At 43.1% G+C, this 6299-nt stretch overlaps 1 pseudogene; it reads right to left on the bottom strand.

Moving 5' to 3' along the window:
• Nucleotides 1-664: 664 nt before the first annotated feature.
• LOC144826644 (uncharacterized) lies at nucleotides 665-5939 on the bottom strand (annotated as a pseudogene).
• Between the last annotated feature and the right edge of the window lie 360 nt (nucleotides 5940-6299).

Genomic DNA, 6299 nt, shown 5'->3' with positions numbered 1-6299 from the left:
TTGGGTTTTCAGCATTGTAAGAAAATACTCTACAGTTCCCTTTTCCTGAAACACTGATTTCACCCTCTTGTAGACAATGCCAGCACCAAAACTTCCCATTAAACTAGGTGCTGTTTGAAACAAGACAACAAGATAGTAAATCATGTGATTGTCAGAAGTGTAGCTTGGCAAGTAAAATTACAATTGTTGTGATCTTTAAATGACAGCTGCGCAAGTTTGTTATATGTTGGTTTTAAGAAAGACCACATTATTGGCTTTTTTTGCGGAAACCCAAATACCATACAGTAATATATTTTCACACAGCTTAATTTGAGATACAGTCAGCTCGTTGAACTTTATATAAACTGGCCACATTGATATTTTGGAGCTTTTAAATACAAGTATACCATCTGTGTTCATTGCAAATGAAAGGCTGTTAGGGTTTTTCAGGAATCCACTCTTAAATAAATCCAAATACATTTCCTCATCATATACATCTTTCATTGTTTGTTTCTCATTCTCTATATAATGATCAAATTGATGTTTCCTCACCTTTTCTGTAAATTGTTTTCGCTTAAATATAGTCTGTAACTGTGCAATTAGGCTATGCTGAATGAAATAAGACAGTGAGTCGCTCTGAATCAAATCTTTCACACAATGTTGGTTAGGACAGGTCTGAGTGTTTTTATCAACATTTGTATAGTAAGTGGCACAATAGTAAGTAATATTAGGGGCCTTAACACTATAAAATAATATATTTGTGAAGGTGATACATAGTTCTGAACATTCTGTTGTTACATGGCAAGAGCAAATAGTTAAGATTCAGCATATAGCCAGCTGCCTCATCACTCAAGCGAAAACGAATAATAAAGCAACAAAGCAATAGTATGACCACCCTTAAGCATTTGTTGAAGCCCTCAAAAATAGGTGATGGTTCATCTCTTGTATTAGTTTGATCAGAACAAATTTGAATTTCTTCGTACTCATTTTCAATGGTATATCCAACTTGATCCATAGGTTGTTCAAAACCAGAATCTGAGTCATTAATTAAATCATCTTGGAGCTGAGCATCCATTTCACCTTTTAAGCTGCTACAAAGCGCATCCCAAACATGTCAAATGTATCTTCATCTGTGTCATCTACTGGTGGGGTAAAATCTGGTAATGCTGTACTGTTGTCTGAATGCAATGTACACTGCTCTGCAGAAGGTGATGGATGAAGAACTATAACAAAAGAAAGTACGTTATTGGACATTTAGGAAGCAAAATAGGTTTAATTAGATTGTAAAGGTATTATGTGTCAGTAACCAATTACATTTTCTGTGGCAGAAACTCAATGTGGGTTGATGAGGACCTTCATTTTTGCAGGTGATGCGCTTTCTAACTATATACTTTCATGCATCAAATTGTTAATGCAAGCGGTAAAAAAAGGAGTTTATAATTTCATACTGTACCTTTGGGGATAATGTCATCTGCAGTGCTTGAAGTCTGTAAGGATCCTTCTTTTACGTTCTTCAGTGCTGCATATTGTATAATGTTGTCATCTGCTTCTTTAATTAAATGTTCTGTCTACTGCAGAAAAAAGACCAATTAATTCAATTCTGCACTTGGTAATGTGTAGCACAGGACTTTTAGTGACTTCTAAAGTCCCCCACTTTTCGAGCAATTTTTGTACCCACAGCACTAATTATTTTGTGTCTTGTGTGTATTCACCACATATGCATGGCTATGAGGATGGGACATGAGAATGAACAAATAGTGTCTTTGTACAATAACCTCCATATGGTTGAGTGTGGTGGTATTGCTTTGGCTACATGCAAATCAGAGAAGCTGATTTGGTGACTTATAAACTCAATGCTTTGTCTCAGAATATGAATTTGGAGATTATTACAGTAATATAGTAAGTGCCACTCGTAGTCGTGCTTCAGGATAACATTCATAACTGGTGGTTTTAAAAGACTTTCCATTCCTGCCTTGTTTCTTCGGGACTGCTGCTGATTTGAGAGACGGACCCTACCTTGCCCCTCTGAGCTGCTGCTGGACTCGGGGGTGTGGGACTGCGAGGCCCAGAACTCTTTGCGCTTTTTCCATTACGCGCACCTGGTGCCTCTTCCCGCCCCTCCTCCCTGCTGACCTTGTGGACTTCAAATACGACTCGCAGCCCCCGCCCCGCGGGTTCCGCTCGTAGTCGTGCTTCAGGATAACATTCATAACTGGTGGTTTTAAAAGACTTTCCATTCCTGCCTTGTTACTTCGGGTCTGCTGTTGATTTGAGAGCCGGACCCTACCTTGCCCCTCTGAGCTGCTGCTGGACTCGGCGGTGCGGGACTGCGAGGCCCAGAACTCTTTGCGCTTTTTCCATCACGCGCACCTGGTGCCTCTTCCCGCCCCTCCTCCCTGCTGACCTTGTGGACTTCAAATACGACTCGCGGCCCCCGCTCCGCGGGAGCCGCTTGTAGTCGTGCTTCAGGATAACATTCATAACTGGTGGTTTTAAAAGACTTTCCATTCCTGCCTTGTTTCTTTGGGACTGCTGCTGATTTGAGAGCAGGACCCTACCTTGCCCCTCTGAGCTGCTGCTGGACTCGGGGGTGCAGGACTGCGGGGCCCGGAACTCTTTGCGCTTTTTCCATCACGCGCACCTGGTGCCTCTTCCCGCCCCTCCTTGCTGCTGACCTTGTGGACTTCAAATACGACTCGCGGCCCCCGCTCCGCGGAAGCCGCTCGTAGTCGTGCTTCGGGATAACATTCATAACTGGTGGTTTTAAAAGACTTTCCATTCCTGCCTTGTTTCTTCAGGACTGCTGCTGATTTGAGAGCAGGGCCCTACCTTGCCCCTCTGAGCTGCTGCTGGACTCGGGGGTGCAGGACTGCGAGGCCCAGAACTCTTTGCGCTTTTTCCATCACGCGCACCTGGTGCCTCTTCCCGCCCCCTCCTCCTCCACTTAAGGAACACCCTTCACGCCACCGTGGGACGCGCGCGGGACGGAGCGCGGGGCGAAGCCCGGGCAAAGGGCAGGCCGCCTGAGGCCGTCCGAGGTTGACCGTGGCTGGGCTGGGCCCCCCCCTTGGCCCCTTGTCCTTGTGACTTATTGTTGCCACTACCAACTATTTCACTAGTACTCGATTCCTGCTAGTCGCTCTTTCCTTTACCCACTAAGAGCAACTCTACTTGGTAAATTTGAGAATGACTTCGAAGCCCGGCAACGTTGGAAAAACATTTGTGGGGGGGAAGGCTAGAGGCACCCTGGATGCCTTGTTATCTAAGGCGGTGTCGAACCTGGACCACGAAATTTCCGTTGTAGAGTCTCGTTTGTCCTTTGAGCTGCAACAACACAAGCGCTCTTCACTAGGCCCACTAACACAGATACCCTCCCCTCCCACACACAGTTCTCAGAGGACAGGGCTTCTTTCCCCCAGGGATAATAGTATTCCCCTGCTCTTTCAAGATAATTCTCCACCTTTATCTCAAGTACTACTAAGGAGTCCCAATCTCGATGTCTTAAATCTAGATCCGTCCTTGGATATTTCCCTAGAGGAATCCTCCCTGCTACTGCTGCCTAATCCGACCCCTGTAAACAAAAAGACTTCACATATACAAAAACCATCAAGCCCAGTTATAATGCTGAAAATGAAGAGAGGGGGAAACCTACATCAGGGTAGACTAACGAAAGCTCCCAAACTAGGCTCAAGCCCGCTAACTGACCTCAATAAAGAAACACAACAGAAACATCCATCCTCATCAAAGCCAAAATCAAAACCCAAGGCAATGCAAAATCTGTTTAAAAACCAACCCATTGAATCGCCCTCGAATCATTTCACAGTGGAAGATATGGAACACATAGTAAGATCCCTAATTCTCCCAGTACTAGAGAGGGTAAAAAGGCTGGGCGACCAACTAAACGTTTAAGTGGTAGAAACTACCCTTAATTCACAACTCCTAAAAGGTCTGGTAGCCATCAATGTGAACACTAAGAACAGTGAATACCAAATAACAAATAAGACTAGTACAAAAGACACTATATCCGGTCCCAAATTGTCATCTGGGAAAGTAAGGCCGTGCAAAGATTCCTCCTCCGATCCAAACAAGCTCGGAGAGATTCCTGAGAAAGTGGTTAAAACGTCCACCATTCCATCTAACACTCACACCGCAAGAAGTCTCACACCAAACACTAAGGTCACCGACATAGACAAATCTCAATGTTCAGATAAATCCATCAGATCTAAAGGACCCCACATTGACTTACCACCTGAGGCAGTCCCGTATGTAGTGGTTCTAACAGGTGTTCCAGAACTTGCAGAAGGAATGAAGGAAGGCTATTCTGATCTACAAAACAAAGCCATTTATTGGCTTAGACAAAATAGACCTTTGCCCCCCACATAGATGGAGAGATAGCGTTTGCTAGAAGATTAGCGTGGGTAGGATCTAGACCAAAAGACATCCCCGGGGACATAATTATTATTAACTTTAGAGACCGAAGGGTGGTCTAACACATTGCCGATTGGTATCAGAGTCAGGGGTGTAGTAGCATAGCGACTCGAACCCTGACCTACTTTTATCCTGAGGCACTGATAGTCCCGCGCAGACAGCGATGTGCCCCGAGGCTTCACAGAGATAACTCCTACCCTTTTCATCCATTCGATGGGACTCAATGGTGGTCCACCTATCTAATCTTTGAGTATGCTAAAGGGCCACTAACACGCCATAGAGAGACAACTCAACTAGATCCTAATCCACCACATTGGCGCTCCTTTTTAACAGACCGATACAATGCTCTCTCGAACTCAAATGATCTAGATTGACTCCAGAGAAGCATCACGGTTTACAATATGAAAAGATCATGTCCATCGCCGCTGACAAATCCCAGTCAGCACAGGAGTTTTAGATCGGTCTCAGCAACAAGGGAACTCTTGGGATTATCCTCCCCCATTGGCAAACTGTCATTACATAATGCTCAATCAATCACTCTAGCAACCTTACTCTCTCATAACGCTTCGGATTTAGATCCTTTGCAAACATTAATTGAAAAGTAAGGAAAATCTGTCCCATTAATTGACACCTCTAAACAAAGAGATCTTAACTACAGCTTTCTTTCATGGAACGTGGCTGGCCTAGCCGATAAAGTGATTCATCAACATTGGTTAGATGTTGTTATCAGGCATAACATTATTTGCCTGCAGGAAACATGGTCTCTGGAGCCATATCACATTAGCGGGTATCAGACCTTTCACACTCCTGCAGTGCCAAGTCCACATGGCCGTAACAAGGGGGGTTTGTGCACTTTTGTTTCCACTACTGGGGGAATGGAAGTCAACAAATTTCTGACGACCGAGTACTACCAGATATTGAGGTTAAGATTGGGCTTTTCCCATAAAGTGATAATAATACATTTCTACAATAATATACCATCAGATATGAGGGAGCCTACACTTAACAAGCTCTTGTCGTCCTTAATCTCCCTAACAAAAATTAAATTACTTACTATTTTCCTTCTATTAAGGGCTTGCCTAAATAAATGATCACAATAAAGAAAACAGCAGGGTAAAACGAAACTCATGCAGAGCAGATCATACTCTTTGCAAGGAAGCCTGTTTCACACTGCTGTCTCAAAAGGAAAGATGAGCCATCTGAAGTACTACTAACTGTATCTTAGTTTCTCTGTAAATTGGACAATTAATATCATACTAATCTCAAAACACAAACCTCTAGGCAATCCAAGGCAAATGTTCAGTTCAAAGGGACTAGTGTAGAAAGCAGACTTTGATAAGATTGTCATTATAGAAGAGAGTGTCTTCTGAGAGTACTGGCCGTTGTAAGTAAATCTGTTTTGTAGATTGAAGTGTCCTCTTAACAGATTTGGTGTTATGTTTTATAATGTGCGCTTACCTCTAACAACCATTTTTTGATGGCGTATGTTTCTTTCCTTTTCCAAGAGGTCCTCCTTTATTCACTGGCATCATTTTTCTGCTTCCAATAGTCTTGAATAATTAATTGCACGTTCAAAAGATGTACATACTGTGGAGGACAGATTAAAATACACTTTAACTATGGAAGATGAGCTGTGGGTCTTTCTCGCACAGACAATACTTTGACTTCCTCACTTGATATTATTTTATGATGCCAAACATCTTAGTTTGGGATCTTTCTGGCTAATGGAATGCCTCTAAAAGGTATTTACACCTGACAAACATACAATGCTCTTGTAGCAGCGTTCTCAAGATTTACATTTTTTGTGAATTACTCATATGTCCCTTGTAAAGTGGTACATCATATACCCAAGCCCTGTACTTGAAACGTTACCAGTGTGCTTCTAGCACTGA

The sequence above is a fragment of the Lissotriton helveticus genome, chromosome 3_2 (assembly GCF_964261635.1).
Source record: "Lissotriton helveticus chromosome 3_2, aLisHel1.1, whole genome shotgun sequence".
NCBI classification, from domain to species: domain Eukaryota; kingdom Metazoa; phylum Chordata; class Amphibia; order Caudata; family Salamandridae; genus Lissotriton; species Lissotriton helveticus.
This window is presented reverse-complemented; position numbering and strand designations above follow the sequence as displayed.